The 27,563-nt window shown below is 44.6% G+C and overlaps 1 protein-coding gene and 1 non-coding gene across 3 annotated transcripts in view; both read right to left on the reverse strand.

The window, feature by feature from the left end:
- Window positions 1-27,563, reverse strand: part of ATG7 (autophagy related 7) — a 236,153-nt gene that overhangs the window by 26,198 nt on the left and 182,392 nt on the right. The gene's annotated exons all lie outside the window — the stretch shown is intronic.
- Window positions 22,806-22,968, reverse strand: LOC138393321 (U1 spliceosomal RNA). Its single transcript, XR_011235146.1, has one exon. It is a non-coding gene; the product is annotated as a U1 spliceosomal RNA (small nuclear RNA).

Here is a 27,563-nt window from a genome sequence, read left to right on the forward strand (position 1 = left end):
CTCACATCTGTTTGATTCTGGATCCAGAGCTGTCTACTAATTTATGAAAAGGGGTCTTCAACACTGAATCAAAACAGCGTGCATGTTCACAGCCCGCCTGAGCCACGGGCTCCTGCAGCCCAGGCTCGGGGAACAGAGCACACAGTGAGCATTTAGCCGGCTGCTCTGAAGGTCAGGGTGTGTGTGAACTGATTATTCACAGTCATATGGAACTGCCCACTAAAAGCTCTTAAACTTGGGTGTGCCATTTTGATAAAATGAGTACTAGAATTTTAGTCTGAATTCCATGAATAATTACGCCTGTTGCCTTGGGGCAGGACTCCTGGTCCAGGCCCTTCCCAGCTGGGTGCAGCTTCTCACAGGGGGAGTGTCTCTGTCTCGGTGGCCCTGCCCAAGCCCTGGTGACTCACTGGGCCAGCTGCAGAGCTGTGAACTTCGCGGGCTCATCTGCTTGTCTGATTGATTAATAAACCATGAGCTTATGCAGGAATTCCCCAGTGTCTCTTAGCAAGCACAGAATCGTCTTCCGAATTACTGTAAACCTTCAGTTTAGGAGAAAGGAGAGAGGAAGGTACAAAAGGGTGGGAAGTTCCAAAAACACGAGACTCCTGGCTTTCGGAAGGCGGGGCTCCTTGACGCTCTGTCAGAGCCCTGCGCCAGTCCTTGCCGTGCCGGCGCAGCTCTGCCACAGCGCCGCTCGCCGCTCGCGGAGAGAACATAACCGGACACTCGAGCGGCACAAACGTCCCCTCCTCCCAGAATAACCTCGTAACGCTGGGTCAAGAGCTTGAGTTCTGGGAATGAACTGATCTGAAAGGGAACCCTGGCTTGGCCACTTCGTAGCGGGCAAGTCACTTATGCTCTCTGTCCCCCAGTGTCCCTCTCTACAAAATGAGGGTAACAATGGCAGCCACCTCACAGGGCAGTGGTGAAGACTAGCGACACGAAGCGTTTGTGTAACACCAGCAGGCACGCAGACGTTTCGCCCACTTTGTCGCTGTTGTCAGCAGCAATCTGGAGGCAGTAAACGTCTGGGAAATACCCCAGGAAACTTCCCGGGACGGCTGGGCAGCGCTGGCCCTCCGCAGGCCCTGACAGCAGACTAGAAAGACACCGTCTGGTTGCAGCCTCGCGTCAGAAGGCTTCAGTGTCCCTTGTTCAGCTTGCTCCTTCCGCCTGCCCTGCCAGTCTGAGCCTTTCCCACCCCCCAGAGTGCCTGCCTCGCATCTCTAACTCTAGGTTCGTGAGTCACCTTCTGTGACGCTTCTCTTAGCCACCCTGTCCCGTGCCAGCCCCGCCACACTCTGGTTTCCTCTCGTCTTTCTCAGAGCTCGCACACACAGGCTGCGCTCGCTCTCGCTCTGCGAGGTGCAGGCCTGCCCAGCTCGCGACTACTAAGGGCAGCTGACTTCTGCTCAGTGCCCTGCAGCTCTTAAACGCTTCACGTCTACCATCTCATGCTCTGTCACCCGTGGGGACTGTTCCGACATTGCCGCGAGGCAGGCATTTTTACCATCATCCCCATGTCATGGAAAGGGAAGCAGGAACTGGACAGGCTACACACGTCCACTTTGCTGTTCTCCCTCACAAGTCCCCATGTGTGGCCTGGAGCAATGGCTACCCGTTATGCTAACACGGCAGCCTTAAGCGCCAGGAAATGCTCATTTGTTTGCAAAATGTTGGCCCCGTGCAGACGACTCACAGCCAACTGGCCTGCTTCTCAAGGAGGAACATGGGAGAATGTGAGGTAGAGGAAGGTGTGGCTTCCTAATAATGCTGACTTATTTTTTGTTATTATTAAATGCTGATGTTTTAAAGAGGGAAAAATCACTTTGCAAACACATTGTTGGTTACTGATAAGCCAAGGCCCAGGCCTACAGAACGAGGTCCGTGACCAAGTCTGTCATGTGGTCACACGGCTGCCGAGAGGTCAAGGGCAAGCTCAGAAGTGTGGAGCGTATGTGCAGAAACCCTGCTTCGCCACACGCTTGTTGTTTGCTTTGGGCCCTTTCCTCTGCCGTCTGTGAGCTCCTCCTGGGCCAGCACAGTGTCTTCTGCATCCCTATGTCCCCAGGCCATTTGGTGTGATGCCTGGCACAGCAGCCATTATTATTATTGTTGTTATTATTCTTTTTAGAGACAGGGTCTTTTCTTGTTGTCTCCTAGGCTGGAGTGCAGTGGTCCAATCATAGCTCACTGTAGCCTTGAATTCCTGGGCTCAAACGATACTCCTGCCTCAGCCTCCTGAGTAGCTAGGATAACAGGCGTGTGCCACCGCGCCCGGCTAATTTTTCTACTTTTTGCAGAGACTGCAGGGGTCTCACTATGGCACCCAGACTGGTCTCGAACTCCTGGCGGGCAGCCACTATTAGTAGTCAAAACAGCTACTGGTTAGCAAATACTGCCAAGCTGTAAGCCAAAAGCTTTATATGGATTATAGCTCTTTAATCCTCAAAATATCCCTCAAAATACCAGGGAAGTAGATGTATCATCTCCACTTGTTTACTGAGTAAATAAACAAAAGAAGATAGTGGCTTTTCAGACATCCTCGTTTTCAAGACAATTCTAAGAATAGCATCAGAACAAAATCTGAGTAAGATTCACTATCCAGAAATATTCTGCTACCAAGGAAACACAGGGTCTGAAAAAATTACCTTCCTCTATTTATCTCTTCATCATTAAAATGGGGATTATATTAGTTCCCAGGTGCCTTACACAGCACAAGACAGCTGTTAGTTTTTCTTAGTATCAGGAAACTCATTGCTGTAAACCTGAAACCTTATTTCTTTTGCTGGCTGGAAAAACAAAATTTTTTTTTTTTTTTTTAAGACAAAGTCAGAGCTTCAGAGGCTACAGTATTTTCACATAATAACCGCTTACTGGTCGGGGGATTTGCACTCTGGGATATCTGGCAAGTGGGAGTTTCAAAATTGAAATTTGGGATTAAAAAAGTCTGAAGCTCAATAAGGGACAGTGCTGCTGTATTCTTTTTATTTACATAAGTAGGGTTTTTAAAAAAAATCTTGATGAAAAATTTTATTAGACTCGAATTGCAGAGCTGGAAGGGAAGTCTGAGATCAACAGGTCTTTTTCCTTCATTTTCCAGCTGAAAAACTTCGGGCCAAAAGAGATTAAGATTGATTCTATTGTTTACCTTACCATTTAAATCCAATACTTTAAGAAATAATTCTTAAAATTCAATGAAAGTTATTCTCTTAATTAACTACCTTGGCTTTTCAGCTCGTATCAAGTTTTCTCTGTGCTTCAGTAAGCCCCAATTGTCAGTTTGAGTACGGGCCACTTTGGGAATGCAAAGGCTGTCAAATGTCTACTTTAGAATCCAACAATTCCCAGGTTCTGGTCAGAGCCTGATGTAGCAACGAAAGAGTAGTAACAAACGGCGATTTGCAATGAGATTGTGCCTGCCCCGGGTTTTCAATACAAAGTCTTAACCTTGGCATTTAATATCCTCACAGTAGGGTTCTAATCAACCTTCTAGCTTGATTTCCCTTTTCCTACTCTTCCTCTTCCAGCGACTTGTCCTTCTCTTTGTGAATGCTCCCCCACCGAGCCGTCTGAGGGAAGCACCATGGTCCCCTTTCTCTCCCCGACCCACCACCATCCACCAATCACCAGGGCCTGTGGGTTCTATCTTCTCAATAGAGCTCCGATCCGCTACTTCCAGTCTGCTCTCTGCAGACCACTGCCTTCTCTGGCCAGGACTCCTTGAGCCGGCCTGATCATCCCCAATCTGTCCTCCACGCCGTGGCCACCTTTCTGAGGCGGGAATCTGATCACGCCACCCTGCTCAAACGCTCCGCTGCCCCCAGCCCACAGAGGCTCCTGACGTGCAGCATCCTTGTGCAGCCGGCAAAGCCTCCGCCTCACCGCCTGGCCCCTCCAGCTCTGCTCAGCTGCTTCCCAGTCACAGCTGGTTTCTCCTCCTCTCACCTCTGGTCCCTTCCCCATGTCATTTCTGTGGCTTGGAATGTCCTCCTTTTCTTTCTCTTTCCAGCCACACCTCAGATGTGCCTCTTCCTCTCAAAAGCCTCTAGTGAAGCCCCCATAATTTGGATGTCCTCCATCTCAGCAGGGCTGTGTGGCTGTCGCCCCCAGCTGGACCAGAGATCCTTAAGGACAGGGACCGAGTCTATTTTTTTTTTTTTTTTTTAGTTCACTGCCCTAAAAGTCCTCTGTGCTCCGCCTATTCATCCCTCTTTCCCTCAGCCCCAGGCAACCACTGATCTTTCTACTGTCTCCATACTTTTGCCTTTTCCGGAATGTCATATTGTTGGAATTATATAGTATGTAGCCTTTTCAGATCGGCCTCTTTCACTTAATAAAGTGAAAACTTCCACTTAAAGTTTTTCCATGTCTTTTCACGGCTTGATAGCGCGTTTCCTTTTACTGTGGAATGATATTTCATTGCCTGGATGTTCCATAGTTTGTTTATCCATTCACCTACTGAAGGAAACCTTGGTTGCTTCCGAGTTTTGCCAATTATGAATAAGCCTGCTATAAACATCAAGTGCAGGTTTTTAAGTGGACGTTAGTTTTCAACTCATTTGAATAATAAGCCTCAAGGAGTGCAACTTCTGGATTGTACGGTAAGAGTATGTATGGTTGTGTAAGGAACGGCCAGACCGCCTTCCACAGTGGCTGTGCCATTCTGCATTCCCACCGGCAGTGACCGAGGGCTCCTGCTGCGCCACATCCCTGCCCACATCTGGTGTCAGTGTTTTGATTTTGGCCATTCTCATAGCTGCATAGTGGTATTAATAGTTCATTGTTGTTTTAATTTGCAATTCCCTAATGACATATGACGCTGAACATCTTTTCGTGTGCTCATTTGCTAACAGCATATCTTCTTTGGTGAGCTGGGGATGTACTCTTTTCACCTCAGAGTCCCCAGAACCTAACGGAGTGGCTGGCACCGAGTTGGTGCTCAACAAAACATTAGCTTGGGAACTATGTGCCATGTGAGGGGGAGAAAAAGGGACTGTGAGCTGTTCCCAAAACACACTTCCTGCTCCGCACATTCTACCTGACCATCGAGACAGTCAAGGCTTCCTGCAGCCAGCAATGTCCTATACTGGCTTCAAGCCACCACAGCACTTTTGTTTTCAACTTCTCTTGTGGTTTAGAGCCATCGTTAGCCAGGCAAGACAACTGACTGTCTTATTGCCCCGTTCAACTGTGAGGATGCTCTTTGAGGAAAAGGCCCATCTTACACACTTAAAAAATTATTTTTAGGCCGGGCGCGATGGCTCACGCCTGTAATCCTAGCACTCTGGGAGGCCGAGGCGGGTGGATCGCTCGAGGTCAGGAGTTCGAGACCAGCCTGAGCAAGAGTGAGATCCCGTCTCTACTAAAAATAGAAAGAAATTATATGGACAACTAAAATATATATATACAAAAAATTAGCCAGGCATGGTGGTGCATGCCTGTAGTCCCAGCTACTCGGGAGGCTGAGGCAGGAGGATCGCTTGAGCCCAGGAGTTTGAGGTTGCTGTGAGCTAGGCTGAAGCCACGGCACTCACTCTAGCCCGGGCAACAGAGTGAGACTCTGTCTCAAAAAAAAAAAAAAAAAAATTATTTTTAAAATTTACATATGGTAAAACTGACTTTTCCCCCTGCACATGTGAACAGTTCTGTGAGTCTTCACACAGCCATATGTCCTGTAGTCACCACCACTTCACACCCACTTCTGATCCTCTCGCTGTCGCTGGCGCAGGGTCTCGTGAACACACAGTCAAGACAGACGAGTCGAGTCTCCAGCACGGCCTCTCGGCTAAGACACTAGCACACGGAAGACTGGCATGTTTTATCATGTACCTTTTCTTGAATTAAAACTAAAATTCAATCTGTATCAAATCCTCTCAGGAACAAAGCATTTTAAAACCTGGACCAGATATACTTGGCTGTTTTTCTTTTTTGCAACATTCTTCTCTTTCTCACCATTCTCCTCACATATGCCAGCGCCCAGATCAGATTCTTCTCTTCCATGAAGGCTTCCCCAAAGCTCACATCAACCTCTCCCTGCTCTGAATTCTCTTCGTTGATGCACTTAATGCTATACTGTGAAATATACACATATTAGTCACGATGCTGTCCTGCCTTTTCAAACAGGATCATGGTTCTTCACAGGAACCGAGACTTCTATTTTTAATTCTCCTTGTGGGTAGCAATGTGCTAAGCCAGGGCTTGATTCACTCACACATGCCTGAAGGCTTCTGAAGGCAGAGCTCATCTAAATGCCCTATGTGTATCAGGCCACCGTCAACGACAGAAACAGAAATGCAGTGACCACTTTCCGAACCTGAGTCGTCTTGACAGCCAGTGGCTTGCTCAACAGAATCACTGTCGAGTTGGCTAATATTAGTCAGTGCATGGGGCAGTTCGGTGTAGGTAACAAGAGTGGGCTGCGTTTCCTGGAACAGCCAGCCACACTTCATGTCTCCCTCTCCCAGTAGGAAAATAGCCAATTTCCTTCTGAAGAGGAGAATGAAGTCTGAGCACAGGAAATTTCCTACTGATCTGAAAACAGAAGGTCAAATAGGTATCCCAAGAAAATGAATTGCAAAGGCCCATCTCCAAAGTTAATCATTCTTCTCTGAAAAATCTTGAAATGAGAAGGGAAAAATCTGCTTAATGGATGAGAACGTGGGCCTGAAAATCACATTGGCCAGATTCAAATTTTTTTTTAAAATAAAGACAGGGTCTCACTGTCACCCAGGTTGGAGTGCAGTGGCACAATCATAGCTCACTGTAACCTTCAACTCCTGGGCTCAAGCGATCCTCCTGCCTTGGCTTCCCAAAGTGCTGGGATTACAGGCATGAGCTACCACATCTGGCCCAGACTCAAATCTTGACACACCCTTTGAAGGAAAGGGCCTATCTTACACGGTTTCTCTAGGTTTATGATCCTGGGCCAATTATTTCATCTTTTTGAGGCTGACTTCCCTTACTTATAATACAGTCAATGCTAATATTTTAAAGAGTCACCAGGATTAGGTGAGACAGTTCACGTGAACACTAAACACAGTGTCTTATACCCAGTAGATGCTTATAAAATGGCAGCTACTATTTTTATTGTTGTCTCACACTCTCTGCCTTTCATAAGGCATTTCAACTGCTAATACATTATCTCATTTTATCTTCATAGTGACTCTGAGATACAACATGAATCCTGTGCAAAGGTAGAACCAAAGCTCAGAGAATGGATGCACATCAATGGTGGCCTGGTTTCATGGTCTCCTTGGTCAGGCTGCAGCACAGGTTCTGGGGTCCTTGGCCCTGGGGTGGACCGAAAACAGAGTCTTCCTTCCAGTATTTGGTCCAGGAAGTGAGACAGCTCTCACATTCAGGCTGGGCGGATCCTCTGAGAGGCAGGCCAGCTGTAAAGTTAAGGAGACGCTCAAGGCCACTGGGTGGGTGAAGCCACAGATGCCAGCAAATTATCCAGGGCTGCTGAGGCTCCAAATGGCATATCACTGAGCAATGTAAACATTTACAATTTCAGCTATCAATTCTACCCCCAAGCCTAGAGGTCTGACTCCCAAAAATAGCCTTGGCCAAAAACACTAGATGAAAAAGAGAGCAGAACCACTTTTTGTTCCACGTTGAGAGGGTGTGTTTTCAGCATGAGAACCTGGGGAAAGGGCAGCCCTCCAAGGCAAGGCTCGCCTGACAGCAGAGTTATCCTGGTAGATGTGAGCAGGGAGGAGTGTGCCACAAAGAGGGAGAGGACAGCTTTGGAGATGGGGTGGGATGGGACACCCTTCCAGAAGGCCTGACCAAGCAACCCAGTGTCCATATCGCTGGGGGTGGGGAGGAAGAGTAGGAGTGCTCAAATGAGGCCCTCTGGTTTAGCAGCAGTAACACTACTTGAGATTTTTTTTTTTTTAACTTGGTGCAGGGGCAAACTTACAGAGACAAACAAGAGGTAATATTATGAAATATAGGTTCAAGTATGAATGCAGGGAATTGTTCTGCTTGAGAGCTGCTGCAGATCTATTTCAGACCAGGCAGCCAGCCCCGGAGCTCAGAGCTCGTGGTGGCCAGAGGGGCGGGGAAGGTGCCATTGTTGGGCCGGATGAGAGAAAGATGATCCTGAAAGGGGAAGAAGATATACAACTGCAGGCAACTCTGTGTCAGGCACGTACCTTCCTGGTAATTTCTACAGACACCAGCTGGCTGGGGGAGGGGCAGAAGACAGGCAGGCAGAATTAAGAAAGGATCTCCCTGGTGGTGGAGGAAAACAGGGAAAGCCAGAGGAAGTCGTTCTGGGTTCAAAGAAATCAACTTAGAAAGCTTCCCTTATAAAAATAGCCATCGGCAAATCCTAGTCTATTTATATCATCTGTCCAAGATCGCTATCAGGATCCTGGGCTGAATCACAAGACCGAGTAAATAATCCTCACAAGTATGGGGTGCTGGCTGTCTGCTTTATGGGAAGACATCTGAAACACCACTGGAGCAACTGAGTCAGGGAACACTGGAGTGCTGGCACCAAATGATACTTACAAGTGGATCTCACTTGACAGAAATAAGTTCCTGAAAAGTTGGCTTTCAAATGAAATCAATTAACAGAATCATATTTTCCTAGTGAATCATATTTTAAAATTAAAGATGGATGGGGGAGGGGTGGCCCCCCCCAAAAAACAAAATAAACAAACAACTGTGATCCTGAGACTAAAGAAAAATCACCCTTAATTCAGCAAACTTTAAAATGTCATTTACTTAAAAGGCCATTATAAATGCTCATAAAATAGAAACGATTTGTCAGCAAACATGTCTATGCCTGTGACAAAGGAGTTGCAGCAGGCTCTGTGGGGGCTATGGAGACCCTGCTGTTTGCCCCTCAAGAGCCCACAATCTGGCACTTCAAAGAAAAAGACACTGAGCATTCATGTTGCATCAGAAAAGATGTCTCCCTGATTTAGACAAATGCGCATGCACAAGGGCGCGCCTGGCCCTTTAAGTGCTGTCTGGGTTTGGAACGGCTCTGCCTCCCTCCTGCCAGCAGCAGCCAATCAAGCTGGCCTCTAAATACTGCTTTTCAAACCCTAGGTTTTTAAGCTAAAAGCAGTTGGCCATGTTTATTTAACTAACTTGGAAAGAAAAAAAACTAACGACCCATGACCTGGGTGCTTTAATAAAATAAGAAGAGTTAAGGTACTTAAAGCTCTCTGAAAAGTTAAAGGCCTGTACAATTGGGGCTGGGGTGTTATTTTAAACTTTAAAGGGCATTTGCTCAAGGGATCGGTTTGTTTGGAGAAAGCCTGTGTCCCTCCACTCATGCTCTCTTGCACACAGAATACTGGTCATCAGAAACAGGAGCAGAGACCCGATTTGTTATTAGTTCCGTAAGTGCAGATCACAGCGTACCGAGTTTGCTTTAAGCAAGGGACAAACACACTTTATGAAAATGTTGGCTCTATGCTAACAACGTTGCCAGTGACTATAGGCAAAGAATTGGGGAATATTAGTTCAAAATATGCTATATCCCTTAGGCACTGTGTGCCTCAGGAACTGGCACCAGCATGGGGGCCTGTCCACAGCTAAGAAGAGTGAAACTCTTCCTGTTGATATCTGCTGTAGACCTGAAGGTGTGCAAAGTGTCAGAGAGTAAACAGCACATTTTTGAAAATACACTTTTTGTTTCAATTCCATAGTGATGAGTCAAGCTGTGGTAGAGACTGCTATTTAACTTTATAGCTATGCTTCCCTTCTTCCTTTTACTGATAGAACTCCCCCAGTTTTGTTTGTTTTACCAGCAAGGTACGAGGCTGCCCAACTAGAGACTACATTTCCCAGAGTGCTTCACACTCTATGAGGTCAAGCAACTAACTGTTGGCCAATGGGATGTGAGCAACTTCCAGGGAGAGTCCTTTAAAGGCGAAACACTTGCTCTCCACTTCCTCTTGTTCCTCCTTCCCACATCTGGAGTGTGGATTGGAATTGCTGAGCCAGCTTTGACAACACTGTATTTGACAATACAGCCAGGCTTCTGAACCCCAAGGGGTCCATGAATGGAATTCATTGGTCTGTAAACTTGGATGGGAAACAACTTGTAACTTTATTTTCACTAACCTCTATCTGACATTTAGCATTTCCTTCAGTTATAATGGAGGGAACAAATCACAGTATTAGCAGTATCCATGACTCTGTCACCAACAGAAATGACAGATATACTTGTTATGGATTATTTTGAAACATCACCAATACTCATTACTACTTTGAAATTACAATAGCCCTTAGAATTGCCACTAGATCACTATTTGAAGTATTAATAAAGCACATTTTACTATGTCACAAATTTGAGATTTAAAAAAATACTTTGATAATTGTATTTCAACATAATTAATTTCCTGTGTAATGCTATGTGTTTTATAATATCTCCCACATTAAAAAACATTACTCTGTGAAGTGGTCCATGGTTTTTGTCATACTACCAGAGGGATCCATGGCACAAAAACTGCTATGAATCCTTACCTTGGGAATGGCAGAACAGTAATATTTAAGGAACTCAGGGCTGTGGATGCCCTTGTAGAGCAGAGCCCCCATCAGGATCTGGACCACTCCTCCTGATCAGGGCTGCCCTACAGCACTTTCTGTGATGATGGAAATACTCTCTCTGTGCTGTCCAATACAGTAGCCTCTAGCCAAGTGACCACTGAGCACTTGAAAGGTGGCCAGTACAACTGAGGAACTGAGCTTTTTATTTTATTTATTTTAATCAATTTAAATTTAAACAGCCACATGTGCCTAGTGGTACCATATTGGGTGACACAGCTGTAGACTGTTACATGAGGCAGAAAAAAATTTCTATCATGTTTGAGCTACTATATTTTGGGGTCTGTTTTAGTACCTTAGCCTAGACCTTAATTAATACACAAACCAACATGGACTCAATAGTAATAAACATACCAGAGAAAGAAGGTACATTTGTAGAAAGACCAACTCAAAACATGTGGAAACTCACCAACTAAAACCAAGATTTGTACAGGAATTTTCTATTTACAAAGCATTCCCATATAAATTATTTTACCTGATACCTATACTCCCCCTGCGATTATGATTGACCCTATCTTACTCTCAAAGGGGTTAGGTGACTTTGCTTAAGACACAAAGACAGTAGAGCCAGGCATCAACTCCAGATTTTACCACCTCACTAGGTATCTTCCAGCTCTCTGAATGCCTCCAGATGGCAGTTGGAAGTGACAAGGTTGTAAAAGACCTATAACTAGCACTTAGCCACCTAAGCACCTGCCAAAACTTCCATCCCTCTGCCTCTAGGGCACACAAATGTCTGCTAAGTCCTTTTTCTGGCCCTGGGGTTTGGGGACCTGTAGATACCTGAATTTAAGACATGGACAAAAAGGTCCATGTCTTAAATTCTAGACAACATAGACATTGAAGGGAGAAAAGCCCATTCCTCAGTGTGACTATACCCCACATCTCAAGCTTCCTTAGAGCCAGGCTCTACCCGGCTTCCTGCTGGTCTTGGCTCTGTCTACCTGTGAGCACAGCCTTCCATTCCCTAGGCCTACAGAACTCCTACTCATCCTTAAAAAACCCAGACTGCCCATTCTCATATCACTTTTTTTGTTTTCTTTTGTTCTTTTTAAGACGTTTTCATTTGATTAAAGTTATATATGAGCATAGTTTAAAAAGCCAAATAATTCCAAAGCTTGTTAGGCAAATCAGCAGGCCCCCACCTTCAGTGCTCCATAGAGACTTACTTGGTACTTTTTAAATATTTACCTCTGTATGTTAAAACAATGTGTCTATATTGCTACCTTTTGACTTCTTGATTTTTTTCAGGTTTAGACATGATATATATTTCCCATTTTGGTTTGGTAACTAGGGATTTAGCTCTCGGACTGCTATGTGTTCCCTTACCCCCACAATAGCAAACGCTTACCTTCCTGTCTTTCCTCCTTTTCACATAATTATAATTTTGGTTAGATCAATGTTCAGTGTTGACATTACTATGACTATCTCATTGCTGTATGTAGGTGAGCTGTGTAATTAATATACTAGGATTACTTTTTCTTTCCTGTACAACATTTTTTCCCCTGGAATTAATGACTATCTTTTTTATTGTTTTTTTTTTTTTTTTACTTTGTTTCTATGTACTTATCAATAATTTAATCCCAAACTCTTTGCCAATTGCATAAATCTCCAAATGCATCTGCAGATACAGTAGGTATTCAGGCATTTCATCTTCTTAACAAAAGGTGTTCTGGAGCCTTCTGACCTGACCCCATCTGTTCTGGCCGCCCTCGGTGCTCCAGGCCCAAGTGCCACCCCATCACTATTATTCTGAGGATTCCTTGAATCTCTCCTGTGTGGGACCCCCCCCCCATTTCCTGTATTTCATGTCTTCCTCTCTCTTGCTTTACTCTTGTTTCTCTGGCGTTCATCCTTCATTGGTTTGAACAGGATGAACAGAAGGTAAATTTTGTGAGATCTTGTGTATCTGAAAATATCCTTAGTCTACTTCCATACTCAATTAACGGTATGGCTGGATACAGAATTGTAGATTAGAAATATTGAGTAATTTTCCTTCATGGTTTGAAATCATTGTTCCTGTGATTTCTGGTTTCCAGTGTCATCATAAAGAAGTCCAAAAATAATTATGCTTTTTGATTCTTTGTTTATGACTATTGGCCATTTGTGTTTCTTCTTTGAAGTCTATTCAAATCTTTTGCCCATTTTTTAATTGGGCTGTCTTTCTATTAATAAGTTGTAAGAGTTCTTTATATATTCTTAATATCATCCCTTATCAGACACATAATTTGCAAATATTTTTTCCCATTGTCGTTTCACTTTCTTTTTTTTTTTTTTTTTTTTTTTTGAGACAGAGTCTCACTTTGTTGCCCAGGCTAGAGTGAGTGCCGTGGCGTCAGCCTAGCTCACAGCAACCTCAAACTCCTGGGCTCAAGCGATCCTCCTGCCTCAGCCTCCGGAGTAGCTGGGACTACAGGCATGCGCCACCATGCCCGGCTAATTTTTCTATATATATATATATATATTTTTAGATGTCCATATAATTTCTTTCTATTTTTGGTAGAGACGGGGGTCTCGCTCTTGCTCAGGCTGGTCTCGAACTCCTGACCTTGAGCGATCCACCCGCCTCGGCCTCCCAGAGTGCTAGGATTACAGGCGTGAGCCACCACACCCGGCCTCGTTTCACTTTCTTGATGCCAAAGAACAAAAGCTTTAATTTTGATGATGTTCAATTTATCCATTTTCTTTTCTTTTGTTGCTTGTGGTGTCGTATCTAAGAAATCATTACCTAGTCCAGATCATGAAGATTTATACCTATGTTTCCTTCTAAGAGTTTTATAGTCTTAGCTCTTAACTCAGATTTTTGATCCATTTTAAGTTAATTTTTGTGAATGGTATGAAGTAGGGGTTCAACTTCATGCTACTATACATATTGAATTGTCCTAGCACCATTTGCTGAAAAGACCATTCTTTACCCATTAAACTGTCTTATCATCTTTGTCAAAAATCAGTTGGTCATAGATATGTGGGTTTATCTCTGGACTCTCAATTCTAATTCATTGATCTATATGTCTTCACAGTTACCACACTATACAAATTACTGTAGCTTCATAATAGGCCGGGCGCGGTGGCTCACGCGTAATCCTAGCACTCTGGGAGGCCGAGGTGGGCGGATCGTTTGAGCTCAGGAGTTCGAGACCAGCCTGAGCAAGAGCAAGACCCCATCTCTACTAAAAATAGAAATTATATGGACAGCTAAAAATATATATAGAAAAAATTAGCCGGGCATGGTGGTGCATGCCTGTAGTCCCAGCTACTCGGGAGGCTGAGGCAGGAGGATCGCTTGAGCTCAGGAGTTTGAGGTTGCTGTGAGCTAGGCTGACGCCACGGCACTCACTCTAGCCTGGGCAACAGAGTGAGACTCTGTCTCAAAAAAAAAAAAAAAAACAAATTACTGTAGCTTCATAATAAATTTTAAAATCAGGAAGTAATTGAAAGTGATCCAACTTTGTTCCTTTTCAAGATGGTTTTGGCTATTCTGAGCCCCTTGCATTTCCATATAAACTTTAAAGTCAGCTTGTCAATTTCTATGAAAAGGGTAGCTAGGCTAGTGTTTTGGTTTGTTTTGTTTTTCGAGACAGGGTCTCACTCTGTTGCCCAGACTGGAGTATCGTGGCATGATCATAGCTCACTGTAACCTCGAACTCCTGGGCTCCGGCGATCCTCCTGCCTCAGCCTCTGGAGTAGCTAGGACTACAGGCGTATGCCACCACGTCTGGATAATTTTTAAAATTTTTTTTGTAGAGATTGGATTTCATTATGTTGCCCAGGCCAGTCTCATCTCCTGAGCTCAAGCTATTCTACCGCCCTGCACTTCCAAAGTGCTGAGATTACAGGTGTGAGCCACCATGCCCAGCTGGAATTTTGATAGGGCATATGTTGAATCCGTAGAACAATTTGGGGAAATGTTGCCATCTTGGTAATATTAATCCTTCCAATCCACGTACATGTCTTCCATTTATTTATGTCTTCTTTGAGTTCTTTCAACGTATTGTAGTTTTTGGCATACAGGTCTTATACTTCTTTTGTTGAATTTATTCTTCCGTACTTTATCCTTTTTGATGCTATTACATATGAAATTGCTTTTTTAGTTTCATTTTTAGATTGTTCATTTCAGTGTACAGGAATACAATTGATTTTTGAAGTTTGATCTTGTAGCCTACCACCTTGCTGAGCTCATTTATTAATTCTAATAGTTCTTTTGTGGAATCCCTAGGATTTCCTATATATAGGATCACAGACAGTTTTACTTTTTCCTTTCCAATACAGATATTTTTTGTTTCTTTTTCTTGCCTGATTGCCCTGGTCCTGTGTCCTTCAGGCATGATCCCTTAGTTTTGAGAGTTTAATTTGTTTTTTGGCATAAAAAGATAACAGTCCAGATCTGGAAACAGCCATTTGTCCCAGAAGCTCCACTGACTAGATTTTGGAGATGTAGTTACCTCCTCTGGCAGTTATATTTCTACAGTGAAGAGGGCACACAGGTAGTTAAGATCATTCAACTTGCTCTGATCCATGATGACGAAATTGGCTTTCCATGTAGAATGTGTTGACCAAAGATCCCATCACAGTTCTGTTTTTCTCTACGAAGTTCATATAAATCAACTCTGCATACTCTGACAAAACCAAGGTTCTGCACCTTCATAATTGAAAGTCAAACCTTGACTCAAAGAGATGGAAACAAGGTGAGCAGGCAGCTGCAGCCTGAGAAACCCCTATCTCGTCATGCCTATAACACCACTATACTCTTTAAGGGCAGGGCAGCCTGTGGAGCAAGTACATACCTTCCCCAATTCCACACTTGAATGCCAATGAAATCATGACCAGTCCACCGAGTTCAATAGCTCTTTATACTGGCTCATTGGCCAAAAGGTAAGGCCAAGTACACCACCACTTGCTTGAAGAATCTTTAGACACTTTCTTGCCCTTAAACCAATGCAGTCGCAAAGATTCCCAATGGATCGTATTTAGAACTGAATCATGTGACCTAAGGAAATGGTTTGCAGAAATCAGTAAGCAGTTCTCTTTCTTGGGGAAGAAAAAGGCGAGTGGTATCCAGAAAGACAGGCTCCAGGGCACAGGCCTAAAGTGCTGTCAGCTGAACCTGTAGGATGTTAGGTCTGGAACGGATCCTGGGGCAATAGATCTTCTATACTGTTGTAATAGAAGGGGCTGCAGTCTAGAAAGGCCAAGTGGCTTTCACAACATCTCCCAGATAGCCAGGAGGCAGAGCAGGGCACTAAATGCTGGCTCTCTGATCCCAGATATGGAGGACTCCTCTAATTTCTTGACTTCAGCATGTGCAGAAGTCAACATGGGAAAGTTAAGACATATGGGATGACTCTAACATTTTTAATTGATGCTCATTTCTTTCATTCATATGCCTCAAACTCTTGTGCTTATTTAGATGTTGATGTAATTATTTCCACATTACACTACATTTTGTTTTTCCAACCCTAAGTATTGATACAAATCTTTCTGCTATTTACTTTTCGTCTGACCACAGGCTGACAAAATGAGTAGAAACAGAAAAAGCTGCCCTCTGTCTACTGAGAAGCATTTTGCTCACTCCTGACAGTGCAGCTTCCTTCACATTCATCCCCTCCGTACTTTTCTCCCGTGCTACTGCCCTCCTCCTGTCTGTTGATCAGGCTTCCTGCTCGCTCTTTCCCAGCTGCCAAAGGCATTTTTCTAATAGCTCCTACTGTCTCTCTCCTTTGCCTCACATGATTCCGTGGTTCCCTGGCACCTTCAGGATTATATCCACTCAAAATGCTCCCCAGCCTGGCCCCAACCCACCTGCCTTCCTAGTTTCATCTCTTGGCATCCTCCTACCTGCGCCCTACTCTCCAAGTACCTGAAAAACGTCAAATCAGTGCCTTTGTACCTGCTATTCTCGTTGCTCATCTTCTCTGTTAAAATCCCACTAGCATCAATTTATCAGACTTCAAGCTATACTACAAGGCTATAGTAAGTAAAACAGCATGGTCAGTACCATGCACAAGAACAGAGACATAGTCCAATGGAACAGAACCAAGAAACCAGATATAAAACCATCCTCATATAGCCACCTGATCTTTGACAAAGCAGACAAGAACATATACCTTACTAATAAATGGTCCTGGGAAAATTGGATAACCACATGTAGAAGACTGAAACAGGATCCACACCTCTCACCTCTCACAAAAATTAACTCACGATGGATAACAGACTTAAACCTAAGGCATGAAAGCACAAGAATTCTAGAAGAAAATGTTGGAAAAACTCTTATAGGCCTCGGCCTAGGGAAATAATTCATGAAGAAGACCCCAAAGGCAATCACAACAAATAAATAAATAAATAAATGGGATCTGATCAAATTAAAAAGCTCCTGCACAGCCAAGGAAACTGTCACGAGAGCAGACAACCTACAGAATGGGAGAAAATATTCGCATGCTACACATCGAATAAAGGGCTGATAACTAGAATCTATATGGAACTCAGGAAAATCAGCAAGAAAAAACCCAAACAACCCCATTAAAAAGTGGACAAAGAACATGAACAGAAAATTTTTAAAAGAAGACAGACTTATGGCTAACAAACATATGAACAAATGCTCAACATCTCTAATCATCAGGGAAATGCAAATCAAAACCACAAAGAGATATCACTTAACTCCAATGAGAATGGCTTTTATCAAAAAGTCCCGGTTGGGCATTCTGGGAGGCCGAGGCTGGAGGATCGCTCAAGATCAGGAGTTTGAGACCAGCCTGAGCAAGGGCGAGACCCCGTCTCTATTAAAAATAGAAAGAAATTATCTGGACAACTAAAAATATATATATAGAAAAAAAAATTAGCTGGGCATGGTGGCACAGGCCTGTAGTCCCAAGCTACTCGGGAGGCTGAGGCAGAAGGATTGCTTAAGCCCAGGAATTTGAGGTTGCTGTGAGCTAGGCTGACACCACAGCACTCTAGCCCAGGCAACAGAGTGAGACTCTGTCTAAAAAAAAAAAAATAAAAATAAAGTCCCCAAACAACAAACGGTGGCATGGATGTGGAGCGGTAGGAACACTCATACACTGCTGGTAGAACTGCAAACTAGTACAACACCTCTATGGAAAGTAACGTGGAGATACCTCAAAGAACTAAAAGTAGAATTACCATTTGATCTAGCAATCCCATTAGTGGGCATCTACCCAAAGGAAAAAAGACATTCTATAAAAAAGACAACTATCTGCACTAGAATGTTTATAGCAGCACAATTCACAATTGCAAAGATGTGGAAACAACCCAAGTGCCCATCAATACATGAGCGGATTAATAAAATGTGGTATATGTATACCATGGAGTTCTACTCAGCCACAAAACACAATGGTGAACCAGACACTCTTGTATTATCCTAGACAGAGCTGAAGCCCATTCTACTAAGTGAAGTATCACAAGGATGGAAAAACAAGTACGACATATATTCACCATCAAATTGGTATAGCAGTAACATTCACTGGGTTTTGGGCAGGTGGGAGAGGGCAGGAGGGGATGGGTGTATACACACAATAGGTGCAGTGTGCACCATCTGGGGATGGACACGCTTGTAGCTCTGACTTGGGTGGGGCAAAGGCAATATATGTAACCTAAACATTTATACCCCTGTAATATTCTGAAGTAAAAAAAAAACCCACTAGCTTCTTTTTTTTTTTTTTTTTTTTTTTTGAGACAGAGTCTCGCTTTGTTGCCCGGGCTAGAGTGAGTGCCATGGCGTCAGCCTAGCTCACAGCAACCTCAAACTCCTGGGCTCAAGCAATCCTACTGCCTCAGCCTCCCGAGTAGCTGGGACTACAGGCATGCGCCACCAGGCCCAGCTAATTTTTTCCATACATATATTTTTAGTTAGCCAGATAATTTCTTTCTATTTTTAGTAGAGATGGGGTCTCGCTCTTGCTCAGGCTGGTCTCAAACTCCTGACCTTGAGCGATCCTCCCGCCTCGGCCTCCCAGAGTGCTACGATTACAGGCGTGAGCCACCGTGCCCGGCCCCCACTAGCTCTTGATACATGTCACATAGCTCCTCTTCTGTGAAGTCTTCTTCATTCCCAAACTGGAATCATTCCCTCTTTGGCACTGATATGTTTCTAATGGCACCTATTTAACTTCTTCAGTTATAAATACATGCATCTGCAGCCTTTAGCACTAAAATGCAATCTTACTGAAGGCATGGCTGTAACCCCTGTATCTAACACGGTACTGGAATACGTGATTGCCCTAGTGGCTGTGGTTAGAGGATAAGGATTTTCCAACACAGAAGGGAGAAGTATTAATACAAACATCCTCCTAACCTTCCATAAATTACAGGTGCCTGTGCTTACCTCGGCAGAACATATGCTAAAACTGTAGTGATACAAAGAAAATTAGCAAGAAAATGAAAAAATGAAAAAAAAATATAGGTGCCTAAAAGGGGTGATATACAAGGGAGTCAAACATCCCCACGAGCAGGCCAAGACTGCACCATGGTAGTGTCTGATGTTCACAATGGCTCCTCTCCTGAAGCGCCTTCCCTCTCACAGGGCCTGCCTGCTCTCTAGGGAGCTGCACCCCAAGTCTAGTGAGATGTGGTCACGGGAGAGACGTGCCTTGCACCCTCAGCTTTGCAGAGTGTAGCTTGCCAAAACTGCAGTTGGGGTAGTAAATTAGTGCAGGGTGTTGGTCACAAAAGGAGTTTTCCTTCCTCCCAAGAAATTTTAAGCTCAACAGGTCTGAGGAAAAGTCTTGAGTTTATTTTGGGGGGAAAAAATTCCCAGATGACTTTAATGTATCACTGTCCAGATTAAAAGCCCTGAAATAAACTGATGTTCTGTCTCTCAGATAAATGCCACTTTTACGAGTCATAAACTCCTGAAGCAGAAGAAACCCAATCATTTGTTCAATATGTTGATCAAATTAAAATACAGGGAGAGTGAGCAAAGGAAAGGTTCTCAAACACTCCAGGCTGTGCATGACCCATACAAGCAGCCAGCACAGGGGTGTTGGCTGGAGCATTATTTACACCATCAAAAGCTGGGAAAGAATGTAAATGTCTTTCAACAGAAGAATGAATGGCTTTTCAAACATGTGTACTATAAAACACCATCCTGTGCTGAGCTACAGTTACACACAGCAATGTGGATAAATCTCAAAAACATACTCTGAGTGGGAAAAAGCAAGTTGTGGAGGATCTGTACAACTTGGCACCACTATGTAAAGCTTCAAAATACAGAAACAAGACTACAGATTGTCCAGGGAGATCACAGAGGCAGCAAGCGTATCAAGGCCTGTGCAGTCCTGGTAAGCGCCCAAGTCAGAAGGTAGGGGAGAGAGGGAGGACGCGCCATCTGGAAGGGGACCTTCTGGGGACGGCGCTTCAGCTAAGCACCTCACTGCACACTTTTGGTTGAGTGGTGGTTCTGTGTAAAATCTCCAGGGCTAGGTGCTTTAGGCAAAGGATGAAACCTCCCATGAGTTTGCCAGTCTCCTTTTGGTGGGACGTGAACTGGGTTCCCTGCCAGGTCACGCATGGACGAGATACGGTTTTTAGTGAATACTCCCTCCTTTGTCATCCCCTCCCGCCAGCTTTAACCAGCACGGTGCCCTTTTCTGAGCAAGCAAGCAGCTCTGCCACACGCCAACTGCCCAGCTGTCAAGGAGTCCAACACCTGCAGAAGCCCAGAGCCCCGAATCTCTGTGGGTTCTCAGGCCCACATGTTGTACAGCTCACGGGACACATGGTTACTAGCTGTGGGGTTTAGCCAAGTCACCGGACCTCCCTGACCTCAGTGTCTTCATTTGCAAAGTGGGAGGTGGCTCCCTCAAGGTAAGGCCCTTCAGCCCACTAGCCATATCCAAGAGACTATCAGTTCCGGTCCTCGTCAGAAGAAACCTCGAGATCAGGAGCCTCTTGCTCTGAATTCTAACTCCAACACCGGGGACTCCCTCTGGTGTCAGGGTAAACAAGTTATTAATTAAGAATATTCCACAGAAATACTCTCCCACGTGTCTGAGTCACAGTGAAAACATAAAGCCCGCACCTTTTTTTTTCTGAGGACCATCCCACATACCCACCGCCTTCAACCAGCTGTAAAAACGCCCTCATGAAACCTCCACAGAGCCAGGGCCAAAGGGCTGCTCCGTCCTGGGGTGGGACACCGGGGCAGGCAGCTGGTCTCAGCAGGACCAACAGCAGAGCCGAGCAGTCAGAAAGAACCATCCAAGAAATCCGCCCTGAGAGAAGGCATTTCCTAGTTGATGTCCTCGCCCCCAGGCCTTCTGATTTCATTCATGCAATTATGGTGCCACAGTGAAACTGAGCCTGGGATGCAGAGTGTAACATTAAAAGAAAAAAATTTTAATGATATTTTTAAAAGATGAAAACATAAGCATATAGTACAAGATTGGAAAGCTAAGTCTCCCTCCCAGTCCTGAGTCCAGCCAACCAGTTCTCCCCAGTAGCAACTACTGTCCTCGATTTCTAGTGTGTCCTTTCAGAGACAGTTAATGCACATACAAGCATATGTATACATAAACACACATGTACATGATTTTAGAAAACACACCTTGGTTGTTTTTGGTAATAATATTTCTTTTGAAAAGTTTCAAACAGAGAGAACTTGAATGAGCACACCACAGTATTCATCTAAATATACTAATTAATAACATTTTGCTACATTTCTCTCCTAATATGTTCACATTTTTCCTGAACTATTGAAAAGTATATTGAAGACATCATGATATTTAACTTCGGAATACATCAGCATATATCCCCTGAGAATAAAGACCTTCTGTTATATAATCACAACCTATGAAAATTATTAATATCATCTAATATATTAGATGATATGATCTAATGTGGAGTTTATATTCAAATTTCCCCACTGTCTCAAAAATGAACAGTGTTTTTTATAATAAATGTAACACTGTATCTTAGAGATTTTTCTGTATCACTCAACTAGAAACTCTTCAATCTTTTCTTTCTTTTTTTTTTTTTTTTTTTTTTGAGACAGTCACTCTCTTGCCCGGGCTAGAGTGCCGTGGCATCAGCCTAGCTCACAGCAACCTCAAACTCCTAGGCTTAAGTGATCCTCCTGCCTCAGCCTCCTGAGTAGCTGGGACTACAGGCATGCGCCACCATGCCCAGCTAATTTTTTTCTATATATATTTTTAGTTGTCCAGATAATTTCTTTCTACTTTTAGTAGAGACGGGGTTTTGCTCTTGCTCAGGTTGGTCTCAAACTTCTGACCTAGAGTGATCCTCCCGCCTCGGCCTCCCAGAGTGTTAGGATTACAGGTGTGAGCCACCACGCCCAGCCTCAATCTTTTTGACAAATAATAACAGCAGCTAATATCTATTAAGTGCTCACTATGTGTTAGGTACTTTTCTAAGCTTTCCTTCTGCTGTACTTGAGTTAATTGTCTTGCTCTTTTTATAATTTCTTAAGTTGATGCATAATTTCTATCATTTTCATTCATTTCTGCTATTCGTATAAAAACTTAAGTTGGTGAATTTAGCTGCACTCAAAAAAATTTTCTGTGTAAGAACTTCCACATCATTTTCTACATAGAATTTTGGTTTTGATTTCCCTGCTGACCCAAGAGGAGTTTTTAAATTTCCCAAGTGGTAGAATTTTCTAGATTTTAATTTTTTAATTTGTATTTTTTAGTTGTATAGTGATCAGATACTTTTTGTGCTATTTCGACTTTTTTGGAATGTACTGTGGTTTTCTTGCTGTCCTGCTATATGGTCAATGTTTGTGGCAATCGAAAAGAAGATTTATCAATTAATCTAGCTTATTAATTAAGGGAAGAGCAGTTTTATGTCTCCACCTCCTTCCCCCACACCAATTCAGCATGCTGGAATTCAGATATCTTTATGTTTGGCATGGAGGTTTGAGACACTGTCACTTCCTCACCACTGTCACACAGCTGTGCTCATATTCGTCCTAGGCGTGTCGCTACTGAATTAAAGAACCTTAGCATTGGAAGGGAATTAAAATTTCATCTAAACTAACCTCTACTCAGTACATAAATTTCCTTTATGGCATCCCTAAAATATGTTCACATGGATTTTATTAGAATTATTTCCATGTCAGGGAACTCAGCATGTTGCTAAAGTTGTGGCATTTGTGGCCAATCAGGCGATCAGGGATTAAGATGCTTATAAAGTATTTACTGACTACATCTTCTTGTTCTTTCTTTCCTTCCTTCTTTTTTTTTTTTTTTTTTAAGAGGAAAGCTCAAACGCAATTCCCCACTACCACAAATTATGCAATTGAGTTTCCCACATTTGGGGAAATCGCGGGGGTCAGCACATTCAGAGTGCAATGGATGAGCCTCACCCAGGGAAAACCACCTTGGTGATCATGGCGTCTCCCTGCCAGGCAACTGCCTTTTATGAGGACTGTGTTACCCAATGTGCCTTGGGGAACATACAAGACAGCTATGATATTACACTTGTGCTCCAGAGCTGTGGCTCCCAAACTGTGTGCCAAGGAACCTGGGGCAGTGCAGTGAACCTGCACCATGGGCTATTTTAAATTTTTGAGGGAAACTACATGATACCCAACATCTGTGTGGCACTGCACAACTACTAGATCAAGGTGGATCACAGCTTCAACATTAGTTTGAGTTGCATTCCTTTTGATGGTCTCAGTTTTGCAAAACTGGGTTTTTGGCAGTCATTTTAGAAGAGCAAGTATTGTGTGACAATCCACATAGAACAGGAAAGGAATGTGGCAGTGTCCTGTCTGAATCCAAGGGCTGGGAAGCTATGCAGTGCCCAACAGGAGGACACAGCCTGTTAGCAAATAACTATGGTTATTTCAGAATAAAATGATTATATTTTCTTTCAATTTATGTGCAGTTACTTCTTTTAAATGGCTACTAAATTGTTAGGACATAACTACTTATTAAGTTGTTTGGTCCTAACTACTTAATAAATGGAACTACCTTTTTTTTGTTGTTGTTGTTGGCCTAGTGCTCTGTGGAATAATTCCTGAGACTCCAGGATCACAGAGGACTGAGAAAGTTTAAGAACTTGTTCTTCAGGAGCTCACGGCCGAGCTTCAGAGACCAGAAGCCACGGTAGTGATGCAGCAAGGATGGTCAGGCTCACACACTGGGGATCGGGTGTTGAGAGAGGAGGGCACGGCCAGCCTGCAGCCCAGCCTAGGACAGCCAGACTAGTGGGCCTGGCCTGGCCCCCACAGGGTACGAAGGGCTGAACCACAGAAGGGAGAAAGGGCAGGAACAAGGAGGACTGGGAATAAACATGGCCTGTTCTGGAGACAGGAAGGACACTGGTCTGGCCGGTGGGACGTAGCGGACCCGCTGAGGAGCTTGGAGCTTTAATCTAGGGGTAGTGGGGAGGTGTTTGGTCACAGGAGAGACACAGTCAAAACCGTGTTTTTCAGAAGATTAATCCTAGCGGGGGTGGTAGGTGGACTGGAGGGATGAGAAGGTAGGGGCAGGTGGCTGGTTATGGCACATGAAGGAAGCAGCATCATCTGAAAAGGCAATTCATGGACGTGGTACAAACCTGTGGCAACGCAGAGTAGGCGCCCGTCCCGCCTTCCACGGCAGCACCACGTGGCACCCACTGCAAAGTTGCCAACACTATCATCCCTGCTGACAGGAACTGTATCCCTTGATTGCGCTGGGTAAACTGTTTTAGAATTCTCACTGGGGCACACTGGAGTCAGGTTTTGGGAAATTCTGCTTGGAGATCACATCCTTGATGCTAGGAAAGTATACATTAAAAGGGACAGCATGGAATAGGAAAAACAATGTACCAGAGCGAGAGTCAGGAGACCTCCGGTTGACTCTCAATTTGATCACCAAAGGGCGGTCCTAGGCCTCAATTTCTTCACTCTTAAAATGGGGGCTCAACGACATGAGATGCAAAGAAATATTAAATCTCCAATGAAGGCTCATGTTTACTTGGTGAGACAGGTTCAATCTTTTCTTGCACTGACAAGTAGAGCCAAAATTGTGGCTTTAATATTTTATTCCAATTTGCATGCAGCATTTATATCAACAAAGGGCTCTATATTATTAAAATATCATAATCCGGGCCCCTGTAAACTACTACTCTCATTGTAGCAGTGAATGTGTACAACAGATGGGAATATTGGCAGAGACTTATGGGAAACTGAAACCGGCCTCGTGCACCAAAGTTGCCCTTTGACGACATTTAAAATGAAAATTAAGCAACTGATCTGTTTCAGATCACAAGGGAATAAATAAGTGCTGTATGACCTGCATTAAGACAGAGTAAGAACATCCAAGTACGATGGGGTAAAGCTATGGAAAATCAGGGGACAGAATAACATATTCAGAACTTGAAATAATTACAAACACAAGAAACACACAATAAAGGTTTCATCAGAAATGACATTAGGAAAGTCCTAAGGATGTTTGTTTATTTTATTTTAGATCCAAGTATTAACAGCCTCATTTTTCTTTTCCAGCTTCAGAAGGTGTGATAATATATCCCACAGAATCAGCCCATAAAACACTCAGGACTCTTTCCTCAAACTAGGTATAAAGATCAAAGGAGACAACCTCTGGGACCTCCTACCGTGATGGGATTATGGCAGGTCAGGGTTTGGTGAAGAGTCATGTGGGCATTCTCTGGTTGAAAGGCCCTGGCCCTTGCAGTCTCTTTGGTAGCCCCTGATGCCTTTTTAGACGCACGAGTCTAGTGAGGACACAAAGCCCCGGCCCCAACAGCTCACAGAGAGCCCCGGGACAAATACGGCCACACTCTCCTCTCCGCGCAGTTCTGCACCACAGCCGGAGCTCCCGCTATGGCAAGCAGGTTGTGGTTGTTTTACTGTGGGGGAGGTGGGCGGGGGGGGGGGGGGGGGGAGGAAGGGAGTGGGGGAGGCATTCCCCTGTCCTTGGGAAACTTGCAGGATCACTTCCCTTACGTCTGTGCAAGCACGCCCCACCTCCCACCGCCCCTGACAGGTCAGCAAACCCATTCAGGGATTAGGAAGTGACCCCAGAGCGCCGGTGTGAGGAAGGCTGCGCAGTGGTGGAGAGAATGCCGCATCCTGTTTAACTTGGCCTGGCCTATGCCAAACCCTTTCTCTGTGAATGTTTTTTTTAGTTAAAGAGTGATAATGTCCTCCCTCCAATGGCCTTTCCTCTCTTGAAACGGGCTACTCTCTGTGCTTATGAACTCACTCTCGCCACGTGGCTTCACCTGTCCTGCATGAACGTCCGCATCTGCGAGGTAGGAGCACGCCTGTGTCTGCTCATGTCAGGGGGCCGCTGTGTGGAAAGTGCCTGGAGATGAAAGTGTGATGTGCTTGGGAAGATGATACTCACAACACAGTGCATGGTGCATGGGAACTGAGTTAACAGCTACTGAATATGCTTTGCATGTTGCTGTTGGCCACTCAGTTAAGAGAAAATAAAGGGAAAATGTGGTAAGTTAAATAAAACTAGATACAGTGTGCTGGTGGCCAGAACTAAGGAAGAGTTCTCTAGAAACACATTTATGAAAACAGCAAAACAGGAACTTGGTATCCACAGCTGTTAGATGGCCGGCCGCTGGCCATGATGACTTAAAGTTTCAGATGGTTGGAGAGTTAGCATGGGGAGAAACCTGAAATCTCAAACATGGCCGCAGGCAGATCATTAAGCCTAATTCCTCATCTCCTAAAAAAAGGTGACCTTTCTTCAGTCTGCAGGAAATCGTCTGCGGCTCTTCTGTAGCAGAACTAACTACTGAGTAGTCTGGAGTGGGCACCCTCTCTGTCAACCAATACAACAGGGAGTTGCTGGCATCACCAAGGTTATGGTGTCTGGGTCTCTGCCACTCTGTCTCCTTGTACGAGGCCACTTGAGAGCAAAGGTGTCTAAGGACTTCAGTGCCCCATCTCTCTTTAGCATGGCATGTTTCATTTGGCAGTGCACTGCACCTGCTGCGGTAAGCCTCAGTCTTCCCTGCACAGCATTGCCCCCATCTATCCTGTCTATCTAAACTTCTCTCTCATTATCTCCCCATCCCTCTCACCTCTAGGCATTCCCACCTTCAAGCCTTCATTTAGCTCATGTTCCTTAACTCTGTCCCTGCTTCAAGATCTATGATAATCTGTGCCCCCTTCCCCAGGCAGCCCAACCCACAGCCGTCTCACCAGAACACCCGAGCCTGCTGTCTGCTCTGACCACGTGAGCACATCAGCAGTCACAGAGAGGCCTTACGGGGCATCTGCTCCAAATCTCCACAGAGTACACAGATCCCTCTTCAACACCACTGACCAACAGCTGCCACAGCCCTGCGACTGGTGCACGACACATCTCCACAGCGGGAGTGCACCACATCTGCCCTCAGTCAAGAGGCCACCTATTCTGTTCTGCTCAGTAGCTGAAAGGGCTAGAAAAGGTATTTGCCAAACGGAACCAGAGGCTATGCCCTGTAACTTTTTTTTTTTTTTTTTTTGGAGACAGAGTGAGCTCACTCTGTTGCCCAAGCTAGAGTGCCGTGGCGTCAGCCTAGCTCACAGCAACCTCAAACTCCTGGGCTCAAGTGATCCTCCTACCTCAGCCTCCCAAGTAGCTGGGACTACAGGTGCATGCCACCACATTCAGCTAATTTTTTCCATTTTTAGTAGAGACGGGGTCTCGCTCATGCTCAGGCTGGTCTCAAACTCTGAGCTCAAGTGATCCTCCCACCTCGGCCTCCCAGAGTGCTAGGATTACAGGTGTGAACCACTGTGCCGGCCTATAACTTCTTTGTGATCCTAGCTTTGCCTTCTAGGGCACCTGCCTCACATACAGAACAGCCCTTTCTGTATTTGAGGATGGGACACATGCTTCCCTCTGGTTTTTTCTTTCACCAGCGACTCATTCTTCTATTTGAGAATGTTCCTGATAACATGGTTTCCACTGCTGGCTCTCAGCGTCCCTCGGCATCTTTAAGTGTAGTAATTGGAAGTGAAGTCAATACCCCAAGCATAGGTTCTGGCCATTTAA

Source organism: Eulemur rufifrons, chromosome 10 (assembly GCF_041146395.1).
Source record: "Eulemur rufifrons isolate Redbay chromosome 10, OSU_ERuf_1, whole genome shotgun sequence".
NCBI classification, from domain to species: domain Eukaryota; kingdom Metazoa; phylum Chordata; class Mammalia; order Primates; family Lemuridae; genus Eulemur; species Eulemur rufifrons.